The 12,872-nt window shown below is 41.7% G+C and overlaps 1 protein-coding gene across 10 annotated transcripts in view; it reads right to left on the bottom strand.

Moving 5' to 3' along the window:
* Window positions 1-12,872, bottom strand: part of EPB41 (erythrocyte membrane protein band 4.1) — a 178,929-nt gene that overhangs the window by 145,629 nt on the left and 20,428 nt on the right. Inside the window, exon 1 of one of the 10 annotated variants that reach the window (XM_020869263.2) lies at window positions 12,034-12,255. The exons of the other annotated variants lie outside the window; for them this stretch is intronic. The gene's annotated coding sequence lies outside the window, so the exon portion shown is untranslated. Of the gene's footprint in view, window positions 1-12,033; window positions 12,256-12,872 lie in introns of those variants that run through there. 10 annotated transcript variants of the gene reach the window in all.

Here is a 12,872-nt window from a genome sequence, read left to right as displayed (position 1 = left end):
TTAACAGAAAACTGTTCAGCAAAAATATGGGAGAGAATGATTTAGGAGGAGGAGGAAGGGAGGCTGAGGGAAGGGAAGGAGGAGGAGAAAGGAAAGAGGGAGAGATTTCTCCAAAGCAATGAAAACAACTCATTGTAGACTCAATGTCAAAGATGGAAATAGTTAATATTAATGTATGCACTTAGTTAGCATATATGAAAAGCAGTACCTACTATACAGTTAACATCTAACATGTGTTAATTGCTTTCCTTAAGAACAAAGACAAGAGCCCAGTAGAAAAATGCTGTCTTAAGTTTTGGCTTTTAAAGAAGTTAAAGTGTAATGACATTAGAACAGATACCCAACAACAATGATGACAAAAACTCTATTCTCTTATTGAAAAAGTACTCTGCAAGTGAAAAAAAACCAGAATGGGGCTGACTATAAAGTCATACATCAGTCTTCTGTTTCAAACAAAAAGAGGAACACATTATCTCACTTCTCCAACATGTTTAAACACAGAAACACAAATTCGCGAATTCATTAACTGCAAAATCATTTACTTTTTTATTACTCTATGACAACAAGTTATAACATCTTTCGTATCCTCCAAAAGTCAGAAAGATTCAAGGCTCTTCAGATTTCAGTGGCTTGTGCACAGTTCCCCTGCAAAAATACCCTCCCAACGAACATCAGCCAAACCTCTTCCTGTTTTTCAACCTTGTATGTTTACTTTCACATCTGCTGTGAAAGATAAAAGCAACAATGGGGACATCAACCACATGATCGTGTCCTACCAACCCGGAAATGAAGCTCTGAAGCCAGAGCTGCTGTGAAATGGGTCTTTAGAATACTCACACACAGGCTTAAAGGTCTTACAGCGTAGGTCTGAATCAAATCCAAAGATAGACAAAACCATATATGTTTCTAAAGAGCTATATTACATTTGAAAGAAAATGGAAGTGTTAATTGCTGTCATGTCCGACTCTTTGCAACCCCATGAACTGTAGCCCACCAGCCTCCTCTATCCATGGGATTCTCCAGGCAAGAATACTGGAGTGGGTTGCCATGCACTCCTCCAGGGGATCTTCCTGACCCAAGGATCAAACCCAGGTCTCCAGCATTGCAGGCAGATTCTTTACCATCTGAGCATCATAGATGCCCAATTGAAGTAGGGAAAACATATAAGGCAAGATATAAAAATCACTGATTATCTGTAGATGATGGGCACACTGCAAGGTTTGTTTCTGTCATTATTATGTATTCTGTGTAATGTATTATCCTTACTTTACAGAAGAGTAAACTGAGGCATGGTAAAGTACTTTCACAAGATCACATCATTAAGAAATCATCTCAGACAGAAAGCCTGCATCTCTCCTAACAAGTCTGTGGTTGTGCTAAGTAAAGGTGCAACAGTAAGGAATCTGGGGGTCTTCCCTGGAGGTCCAGTGGTCTTAACCCCTGCACTCCCACTGCAGGGGGAAAAGGTTTGACCCCTGCTCAGGGAGCTAAGAATTCGACTTTGAGGCCTATTTTCACTTGCTAATTATAAAACTTTGGACAAGTTACTTAACTTTTAACCTGCTACTTAAAATATAAAACGGGATGACTCACACCTACTTCACAGGGCTGTGGTGAGGCTTAAATGTAAAAATAATGGCTAACATTTATCTGGTGCCAGACACTGTCCCACATACCTTGCATATATTAACTCATTTAATCATCATAACAACCTTAAAAGGTATTTTTTATCGTCCACATGTTATACAATGAGTAAACTGAGGTACAGAAGTAACTTGCCCAAGGTCACCACCGGTTTAGAAGTGACACACCAAGAATTTAAAACCAGGCATTCAAGTCCTCAGGCTCAAACCTTCAATTCCTAAGTCATCCCTATAAAGACCGCAGTCCAGAGCATGGCTCATAATAAGTCATCGATAAATATTGGCATGATTACTTTACCAAGCACATACAACCCCCCAGTAAATTGTGGCTGAAAGGTGTTAAAGAGCCAGAACTTTAACCCAGGTTATACTCCGTGCTCTTCCCATAACCATGTGTCTTTTGGACCTAATGCCTCTATTCCTAAGCTTTATGTATATACTCAGTCATTTTTTAAAATTAATTAATTAATTTGACTATGCCAGGTCTTAGACGCAGCATGCAGGATTTTTAGTTGAGGCATGAGAACTCTTAGTTGTGGCATGTGGGATCTAGTTCCCTGACCAGGGATCGAACCCGGGCCTCCTGCCTTGGGAGCAGAGTCTTAGCTACTGGACCACCAGTGAAGACCTGCCCAGGCATTTCTAATACTGGATCACTAAACTTCCTTAGGAAAGAAGTCATGTCTTCTACATTTTTGTGATCACATACATCAGTCCTGGGTGTTCATTGGAGGGACTGATGTTGAAGCTGAAACTCCAATCCTTTGGCCACCTGATGTGAAGAGTTGACTCATTGGAAAAGACCCTGATGCTGGGGAAGACTGAGGGCAGGAGGAGAAGGGGATGACAGAGGATGAGATGGCTGGATGGCATCACCGACTCGATGGACATGGGTTTGGGTGGGCTCTGGGAGTTAGTGATGGACAGGGAGGCCTGGTGTACTGTGGTTTATGGGGTCACAAGGAGTCAGACACGACTGAGTGACTGAACTGAACACCCACAAGGTCCCGCTCATTGTAGATAATTGTGTGTGTGTGCCCAATCACTCAGTCATGTCCGACTCTTTGTGACCCCATGGACTTTAGCCTGCCAGGCTCCTCTGTCTATGGGATTTTCCACCAAGAATACTGGAATGGGTTGCCACTTCCTTCTCCAGGGGATCTTCTAGACCCAGGGATTGAACCCACATCTCCTGCACTGACAGACAGATTCTTTACCACTGAGCCACCTGGGAAGCCCAGACAACCAATTAGTATATATTAATTAAATGATCATGCCACTCCTCTGCTCAAAACCCTCGCAAAAATTCTCATCTCAGAAAAAAGTGCGAAGTCTGTAGCATAGCCACCAGGGCACCACACCAACTGGCCCTCCCAGTTGCAGCCTCTCTGAACCCAGCTCCTACCATCTGCCCCTAGATGATCTTGATTTTGCCATACTGGCTTACTTAATGCTTCTCAAACACACCAAACATCCTTCACCTTTGCACCTGTTGTTCTGCCTGGAAGGCTCTTCTCCAGATACCATTCAGGACTCTGCTCAAAAGTTACCTTACCAGAGAGGTTGTTTCTGACCACTCTACCTAAAATATCCACCCCACTTCCCTCCCTCTTCGCTCCCTTGTCCTGCTTTCTCTGATCCTCACTAAAACCTTACATTTGAGCCCTGATTTGTATAATTTATTATTTGTCCTCTCCCACTAAAAGTAAACTCCACAAGAACAGACATTTCTAATCTACTTTCTTCACTGTTATGTCCCACTGCATTTAGGATAGGACCTGGTAAGTAGATGATTCATAAATTTTTATTAAATTAATAAATGGTAGATGTATTGGGCTTCCCCAAGGGCTCAACGGGTAAAGAATTCACCTGCAATGCAGGAAACGTAGGAGATACAGGTTCGATTCCTGGGTCAGGAAGATCCCCTGCAGGAGGAAGCGGCAACCCACTCTAGTATTCTTGCCTGGGAAATCCCATGGATAGAGGAGCCTGGCAGGCTCCTTGGCGTTGCAAAGAGTCGGACACGACTGAGCATGCACAGATGTATTAGTTGCCTCTTGTCATATAACAGATTACCTCTGAAACTTGGTGATTTAAAACAACAAACATTTATTATCTCAGTTTCTATGGGTCAAGAATCAAGCACATGGCTTAGCTCGACGCCTTTGATTCAGGGTCTCTGATGAAGTTGCAGTCAAGCTGTCGACCAGGTTTATGCTCCTCTCAAAGCTCAACTCTGCCGGAAGAATCTGCCTCCAAGCTCACTTTCATGGTAGTTACTGACAGACTTGGTTTCTCATCATGTGGGCCTCTCCATAGGCTGCCTGAATGTTCTTAGGATATAGCAGCTGGTGATCCAAGCAACAAGAAGAGAGTCAGAGATGAGACAGCCCGAGGGAGACACCACAGCCTTTTGTAACCTAAACTTGGAAGTGACATCCCACCACTGTACTATATTCATCAGAAGTAAGTCACCAGGTCCAGGGCACACTCAAAGGGAAGGGATTACGCAAGGCATGAATACCAGGAGGCGGGAATCACTGGGCCATCTTAAAGGCTGCTTACCATAGTATATATAACAAAAATCCAAAAACACCCTGACCCTTGGAAGACCAGCTTTTATCCTCATCAATGGAAAACTGTGCAGTAGAACCTCAAATTAGACCAAATGTGAACTTCAGGAGGGCTGGGAGTTTTGTTCACTGCTGTATCCCCAGGGAACAGAGGCGCACTAAATCTTTGTTGCATGAATGAAAACAAAACAAAAAAACACCTTGACCTTTGGAAACCCAATATATTCTTTAAGATATGTATTTAAATATGATGCTATGATCATTATGCAATGATCACCCCAATGCTAGTCTTTTCAATCTTATGAAACACCAAAGGGAGTACATTAACTATTAAACATTTCTAGTTAACCAGTGTACCTTAACAGTCATGTTACAGATAATACAACTAGCAAAGAGAAGTCAACAAAAATAGCATCTGGAGGAAAAAAAAAAAACACAGTTGGATGACTCTTTCTGAGTAGATGACATACATCTTTTTAAAAATAGATTGGATATTGATTGTTATTATGTAAATATTGTTCATTTTCTTAGGTATGATAATGGTACTGTGATTATGCAGAATAATGTCTTAAGAGACACATAATGAAGTCTTTCAGGAGTAAATTTTCATGATATCTGCAACTTACTTTCCAAGAAAATATGATACACACACACACAAATATAGAAAGGCAATCAGGAGCAGTCAGATTCATAACCAGGCCTTAAATCTTAACTATCCTGGAATTCAGATTCTCACTATACTTCTCCATGTCTAGGATGTCCCCAGTGTTATGTATCTAACTACCGTTCTAAGCAGTATCTGTGTCTGGGGGGAAGAGGAGAGCAATGAAAGACAGGATATTGACCCCCTGCTCTCCAGAAGCTGACAATGTTACTGGGAAGCACCGGTTTCATGTGCAATACAAAGCAACACGTGACAAATTTGGTTTGTAATAAACAAATGCTGCAAGAGTTCAGAAAAGGATATCAATAAACTTTCAGAGAATAAAATATCTTTGAAACCTCTTTCTTCTAACAGTTCTCTTTGGCATCCTTTCCTTTAACCACTTCTCCTTTACTTGATCTACTCGGCAACAACTGAGTGATTATTTCCTACTAACAAAACTATCTTGAGATGATCTAAACATAAAGCACATATTTTGCCTGTTTGGAATGCAAGATATGATTTTTAAAAATAAAATACTATTCACATTTTCACTGGAAAAAAGCACTAAATATACTGTGTGAATTTTCTTGCCTTCAAAAGCAATTGTGTTATTTCAAGTGTTGAGGATGCCAGAAAGCTTGAAGATTTAAAAATAACCTCACAAAGAGCTCATTTCCAACACCAGATGGAAAGAAATTACTCTAAAGACACATGTGTGGGAGGACATATATACAACATCATATGACACCATGCAAAAGGTTTATATAATACCATCAAGATTCGCAGGACTCTGCAGGTAGTAAGTTAGCAACGGTGTCAGTCCTCTGAATCATTAAAACTTATAAAAGGAAAAAAAAAAACTTATAAAAGGGCAAGAAATTGCAAGTGGGTGGTAGCGAACAAAAACAAAGAGCCTTCACTTTAAGCTGCCTTCCATGTGTCTCCACTACATGATGAAATGGTTGGCAGGTAAAATTTGAGAGCTTAAGTCCTTGGAGCTCTGGACAGTTCTGCCTGTGTCCATATGGTCAAAAAAAGCCGGGGAAATGAATTGCAAAAATCTGTACCAAGTGTACTATCAAGGTGAAACACTTTTAACTTGAATATATATAGAATTTCAAACTAGTTAACTGAAATACATGCCTGACATATAAATTAAAATAGCATTTCTTTATAAGATGATGTACTGTTAAGATCCCATTGTGTTAAAAGAATTATAATAGTGTTATTAATTTACACAAGTATTAATAGCTGAAACACAGTCACAACTGAACTTTGGCATAGCACTCCCTAGTCACAAATTAGCAAAAGTATACATTTTGTTACACTTATGGGTAACAGGCTTAAATGCAACCAATTCGAAATACTGCTATGCTTTATTGTTGTTAAATCACAGAATTTCTCACTCAAAACTTTTATGTTATAACTTTATAATTGTAATGCTATCAAAATGATATTAAAGTGTCTGAGTGACTGTTAAGGCAGAAAGTAACTAAACCTTAGTCTATACTGTGTCCAATGTCACAATTCAGATGTATAAAGGGCCTACCAAAAAGTTTATTTGGATTTTTATAAGGGATGGAAGACACAAGGAGCCGACAGACTGCATTTATGAATCACAATAAACTACAGGAACATACACTATACCCAATCTTTTATCTTATTATTTGCACCTACTTCCAAAAGAAATTGAGGTGTTCCTGTCCCTATTAATAGATGATATTTTTAGATAACACAGTTAACCCTTGAATAACAGGGGTTTGAACTGTGTGAGCTCACTTAGATTTTTTTCATGTGTAAACAATACAGTACTACATCAGCCAAGGTTGGTTGAATCCTCAGAGGCAGAATCACATACATGGAAGAACCACACATACAGAAGTCCGACTATAAGTTACACATGGATTTCCAACTGTGCAGAACATTAGCACCCCTAACCCCTGCATTAAGGATCAACTACAATGCAGAATTATGGATATACATTGAATGTAGATAGAACAGAATTAGATAATATTAATAGAGCATCTGTTGCTTCTTCCAATTTTATCATTATATTTCATCATAGTTTCTATTTTATCAGATAATCTTGCCTCTTCCTCCCCACTCTGCCAAGATTACACTAACCCTATCCAAGCTCTACTCCACATAGTTCAGAAACAAGGTTAATTTCTATAAGCAGACGTTGCCCTGAGAGCTGAGAAAGAAGACAGCCTAGATTAAGTAGGAGGAAATGACCCAAAGAGCCCTCAACCATGGAAGGAGGAACAGCAATTCAGTACACAAATCACCATTTAATCCCCAGGGATTCAGGCTGGAGATAATCAAGAGATACCCACAGAATGAGGGCTGGTCTTAATAAATATAATAATAAAACAATAAAGAATGAATCAAACAATAAAATAAACATGATACCAGAATGGCTCTGGAATTTCTCTTTGGAAGGGACTTTTTTAAGGGGATATATTTACTTAGGGTGACTAGGGGGAAACTGATGAAAATCAGAAGGTAGGGTATATTAAAGTCTCTCCAAGTCATTCCTTGAATCGTACTGGCCACAAACATGGAATGTTGATTTTCTTTAAAGTTCAAAAAGTAGTCAATTTATTTTCAAATACTTCAAGGTGGGTACAATCCCACTTAAATAAAAATAATTAGCAAAAATAAGTGTAAACAGACTTTTATCATAGTCAGATTTTCCCACTATAACTTCCCTAAAACCAACATTTGAAGTAGTGTCAGGAAGTTAATTCTAAGACCAGTACTCAAAACATCAAAGTTCTCTCTTCCAACACCTCCAATTTCTGAATAGTGTTCACTGCTATACCTCTTTTATCTTTCTCTCTGTGTATTCATTAAATAATAGCATAGTAAATCAAAAAACAGCATAGTAAATCAAAATACTAATCTAATCCAGTGTGTATTCCAGGTAGATTGTTACAGTGCATTTTACTGTGCACATTATGAACCCACTCATAAAAAGGACACATAGTAAGTCACCAGTGACATACCAACAAACTTAAACAACAAAAATAAACATATCTATTTAGAATCTGGCTCTTCTTTAACTAAAAGCTATTACAAACACAATGAACCAATTACCTTTCAGTAATTTTAGATTCTCTACATAAATAAGATTCGTAACTTATCAATTCAGAGGGCCCTTTTAAAAGTTTTTAAAAATTTAATCTTTGGAGGCTTTATTCAGAGAAAGAAAGCAAGTTGTTCCTAAGAAAAAAAGTTGCTAGAATTATTCTTATTTAGCTCACAAATAAAATTACATGATTCTACGCTTAAGCAGTAGGTGAAAAAAAAAAAATCCTTTAGAGGTAGCAATGAATCTGTATCTGAATAGGCATGTGACCAATCACGAATTTGATGGGACTCTTGGAAAAATACACTGGCAGCATTTGCTTTGACCTTCTTAGATAATAAGGAAACAGAGTGTGATCTAACATATGTACCTCTTGATTTCAGAACCACATTCAGCCCCTGATAGCTACCAAATTCCCAAGTTATAAAATCAGATCACCAATATTAAATTAGATTTGGACATTCAGAAAACAACATAAGCAAGTCCTATCACTTGCCTCACAAATCACAGACTTCGTATTTTAAATCACAGTCTACTGATAAGCATATCAAAGTACCTACAGAGAAAATTCAAGAATCCTGTGACTTGTAGAGAACTCTTCTGACAAGCTTAACTCTGAAGCTGTTTTTAGGAAACCAAACAGCACTGTAAGCACACTATCTCCCATAAAATGAATCTGTTTAAAATTAAGTCCATAAACTAAGGAATGAAATGGAAGGCTGGCTCTGTAATTTCCAAAAATGTTAAACTGCATACAAAACAACACACTGCTGAATTCTAAATGTGAGGTGTAAACCTAACAAAAGAGAAAAACAGGAAAAATACATAGGTCATATCTCAACAAAATGCCACAGCTATTTTTTTTTTTAGAGACAGGAATCATTTAAAATCATTTGTTAATTTAGATATTAGCTTAGAAATGTTTCTAAAAAGAAAAAGAAAAGAGGATACAAGTACCTTTAAAATGAAAAGAGGAAGATTTGTGTGCTATTCTGTTAATATATAAATTATCATATCACATTATTTTATATATTATATTGATGATAAGCCTACTTTATAAGTCCCTTGGACTGCAAGGAGATCCAAACAGTCCATTCTAAAGGAAATCAGTCCTGAATATTCATTGGAAGGACTGACGTTGAAACTGAAACTCCAATACTTTGGCCACCTGATGCAAAGAACTGACTCATTTGAAAAGACTCTGATGCTGCCAAAGATTGAAGGCAGGAGGAGAAGGGGACAACAGAGGATGAGATGGTTGGATAGCATCATCAACTCAATGGACATGAGTCTGAGTAAACTCTGGGAGTTGGTGATGGACAGGGAGGCCTGGCGTGCTGTAGCCCATGGGGTCACAAAAAGTCAGACACAACTGAGCCACTGAACTGAACTACTTTATAAAGGCTTCTCAGGTGGCGCTAGTAGTAAAGAACCCACCTGCCAAAGCAGGAGGCAATGCCTGGGTCAGGAAAGTCCCCTGGAGAAGAAGGAAATAGCAACCTACTCTAGTATTCTGGAGAAACCCCATAGAAAGGAGCCTGACGGGCTCCATGGGGTCGCAAAGAGTCTGACACAACTGAAGCGACTGAGCATGCACGCAAGCCTACTTTAAAATATAGGCTTGTTTACCATATCTACTACTTCGATACAATAAATATGATTTCCGTGTTTAACGAACATTAAGGAAATGTCAGCTCTTAGACCACCAAGAAATGGAAGAGATGTAGAGAAACCCACCTAAGAGATAAAACTTTCTTCTAATAGTTTAGTCTGTTTGTTGACGGAGTTTTCAAGTGTCCAACTGGTCAATTGGTGGAGTTCTTAGCTCTGAGCAGAATGGAACCCTAAGAGGTTTTCTTAATCTACCATCAGCCATCTTCTACCACAAAGGGTTGGACATACTGATGGGGCATTTAGGACCTAATCCTTTTAAAAAACACCACTTCAAATTCAACCAGCTGGCCATATTAATGAAGCTCGAAGAAAACTCAAAACAAAACAAAAAGTTCCATCAAGTTCCTTTCACAAAGGGACATTCCCCCCACACTTCAAATTATTAATATGGAACATTCTTAGAGAGAACTGAAAACAGAAGGAATATACTGATAAATGACAAGCACAGATGGAAGTTCATGGCCAAAGGCACAAATAAGAAAGCATGGGTTATTACTGAGTAGTTAGTTCTTTTTAACTAGAAAATACAAGTAATAAAGAGAATGTAAGAAGGTAGACTGGGGCCACACTATGCACGGACTTACCTAAAAGACATTTGGTTATAAAACACTGGTATAAATGTTGGGAGAATTTTGGTGAGGTCTTGAGGTCTAAAGAGTCAGATCATTTATTGATATTTCTAAGCCTGAATTCAATTATACAAGGGGAAAAAAAGTGTTTTGTTCTAGAAGAAAGAGGAATCAGAAGGTTAGCATGCTACAGGTAAGTTCACTTTTAATAGTAACAAAGATATACCATACTTCAGTTTCCCCAGGGATATAAATAATGCTTATCTTTACCTTAATTACAACCTTACTGTAGAATGCATTCTGAATTAGCACCTTGATACCAAGGCAATGTGATGCTCAGTGTTTATATTCACTTTTTAATCTGTCACTTATTGAGAGCTTACTGTGTGCCATATATTGTTGTGTACTCCATATGGATTATATTAATAACACCTCAAGAAACTATTTTATATAACCAAAACTGGTCAGCTGGCAAAGAACTTATTATGTTTCCAACTTACAGAAAAGGAAAATGAAGAGTAGTCAAGTTTCCCTAAAAAGTTAAGAGTTAAGGCTACATAACAAAACTGAGATGAGAACTATATGAAGATGTATATATTTTATTTAAAGGATCAAAAATATTGTCAAGACTGAGAATACAGAAAACTAATGATTAACAGCACTGGGTACAGTACACATCCTCCAGAGAGTATAAATTCACTATAATAATATCCAAGATAGAAGACATTACCATTTCTTCCAATCTTCCCTAAAAACAGAACAGAATAGCAGCTGTGAAATCACATAGACTATTTAAAAAAAAAAAAAAGGCTCGGCATCTCCTAAAAAGAAAAAAACTAACTCCTAATCAGCAATACACGCCAAAAAACGACAAGTCTCCACAGACTAGTTATTTACGGTTGGGTACAGTTAGAGAAAAAAACAGGATGAGAGTCCCTATTCATGTGGCCAGAAATCAATCCCTCGGCAATTTGTTTCACGTGAGATCACTTTCACTCTCAAGAGAACGCCGGTTCCTGGGAAGAACAAACCTGTTTTGGCAAACCCCCCACCAGGAATAACAGCCTGGCGATACATCTCGGTGGACGAGCCTAGATCCTACCCGCTCCACAGGTAAAGGCAGCCCAGCGAGCGGGAGGAAATACGTCCAAGCCGACAGATGCACAAACTGAAAAAGGAGGTCACGAAGCTGAGAGCATCGATTTAACCCCTTGGTCTCTGGGACCCGGGAAGACTCAGTGGGAGAGCATAGAGACCTGGGGTTGCGGGGGGGCGGGGGGCGGATTTTTTTCCTTTTTTTTTTAATGATGTGGGTGTATGTGGCGGGAAGGCCTTCAAGTCCTTGCAGGCTCCCTCCACCCCTCACAACTGAGCCTGACTCCAGACCGCCCAGCTACCTCGTCACCGAAAAACCGCTCTGCGGCTGCACCCCACACCTTCGCCACCCGAAACCTGCAACTCGCCCCCCCACCTGCTTTCCTTCCAGGGTTCCTGCCCACTGTACCATGACTGCCTGGCCAGACAGTACCGATCGCCCCCTCGTCAAAAATGCACCCGGAGCCTAACTTTTAAACGCTCCCCCCCCCAGCGCCACCCCGGCCTTATTTCCCCCTCAGACCGACCGCGTCCCGGCTCCAAGCCCTTCGGCCGCCGGCTTGCAGAGGGCTTTGCTGAGGCCGTGCAGCCCGCGCCCCCGGCCCGGCCCTGCGGAGGGGCTGGAGACAAAGAGGCGGCGGCGCCGCCGCGGCCTCCAGGACCGTCCCCTCGGGGACAGCTCCGCGCGCCCCCCACCCCGCCACCCCAGCTCCGCTCGCGCGCCGCCACAGCCTAGCCTCACCGGTGGTTCTGGGGCCCGGGCTTCTCGCGCCCGCCGCCGCAGCCGCCAGACGAACAATGGCAGGAGAAGGCGCCGGCGTCCGAGGCTCGGGCCTCTGCGGCTCGCTGGCCTCACGGGCTGCAGGCGGACTGACTGACTGACTGACTAACCCGCCGGCCGGAGGGAGGGAACGAGCGAACGAGCAAAGGGAGCGAGCTGGCGGCCCCGGCGCGCGCCCTCCCGCCTTCCCTCCGCGAGGCGAGGGCTGGCCCGGCCCGCAGCCAGCCCGCCCCGCGAGCCCCTCCCTCTCTGCTCGCCACAACATTGTAGTAAATTTCTATTGGACGGCGCCGGAGGGAAGGAGGGGGCCGGGCCCGCGGCCCGCCAGCCCATTGGCTAAGGCCGAGTTCTCGCTCCTCACGTTTCCCCCCGCCCTCCCCTAGGCCGGTAAAGAGAGGGGAGCGGAAGGGAAAAGAAGGGGGAAAAGCCGCGTGTGCGCAAGCGCAGGTCGAACCCTCTCTCAGGTCCTCAAGTTCCAGGGGGCCCCGCGCTACGCACGTGGGGGACAGAGTAGCAAGTGCCCTGGACGAAGGTGACGCCCTTTCCCCCCTCCTCTCCCTACCCCTCCATAAGGGTCTGAGATTTGGAAGTTGCTCCCAAGCTAACCACGCTCGCTGGCTGTCCCCCAAATGCACCTACTGACCTTAGTTTTTCCGGGCCTCCGTTTCCCCATCTACTAACTTGACATCTCTAGGCGCCGTTCCAACCCTGACATTCGATGAGACTTGACCTCTCCTGACAGCTGTGTAAGACCTGAAATGGATGCTGAGTATTGCGGCCCCGCCAAGATTTTAGCTGTC

Source organism: Odocoileus virginianus, chromosome 30 (genome assembly GCF_023699985.2).
Source record: "Odocoileus virginianus isolate 20LAN1187 ecotype Illinois chromosome 30, Ovbor_1.2, whole genome shotgun sequence".
NCBI classification, from domain to species: domain Eukaryota; kingdom Metazoa; phylum Chordata; class Mammalia; order Artiodactyla; family Cervidae; genus Odocoileus; species Odocoileus virginianus.
This window is presented reverse-complemented; position numbering and strand designations above follow the sequence as displayed.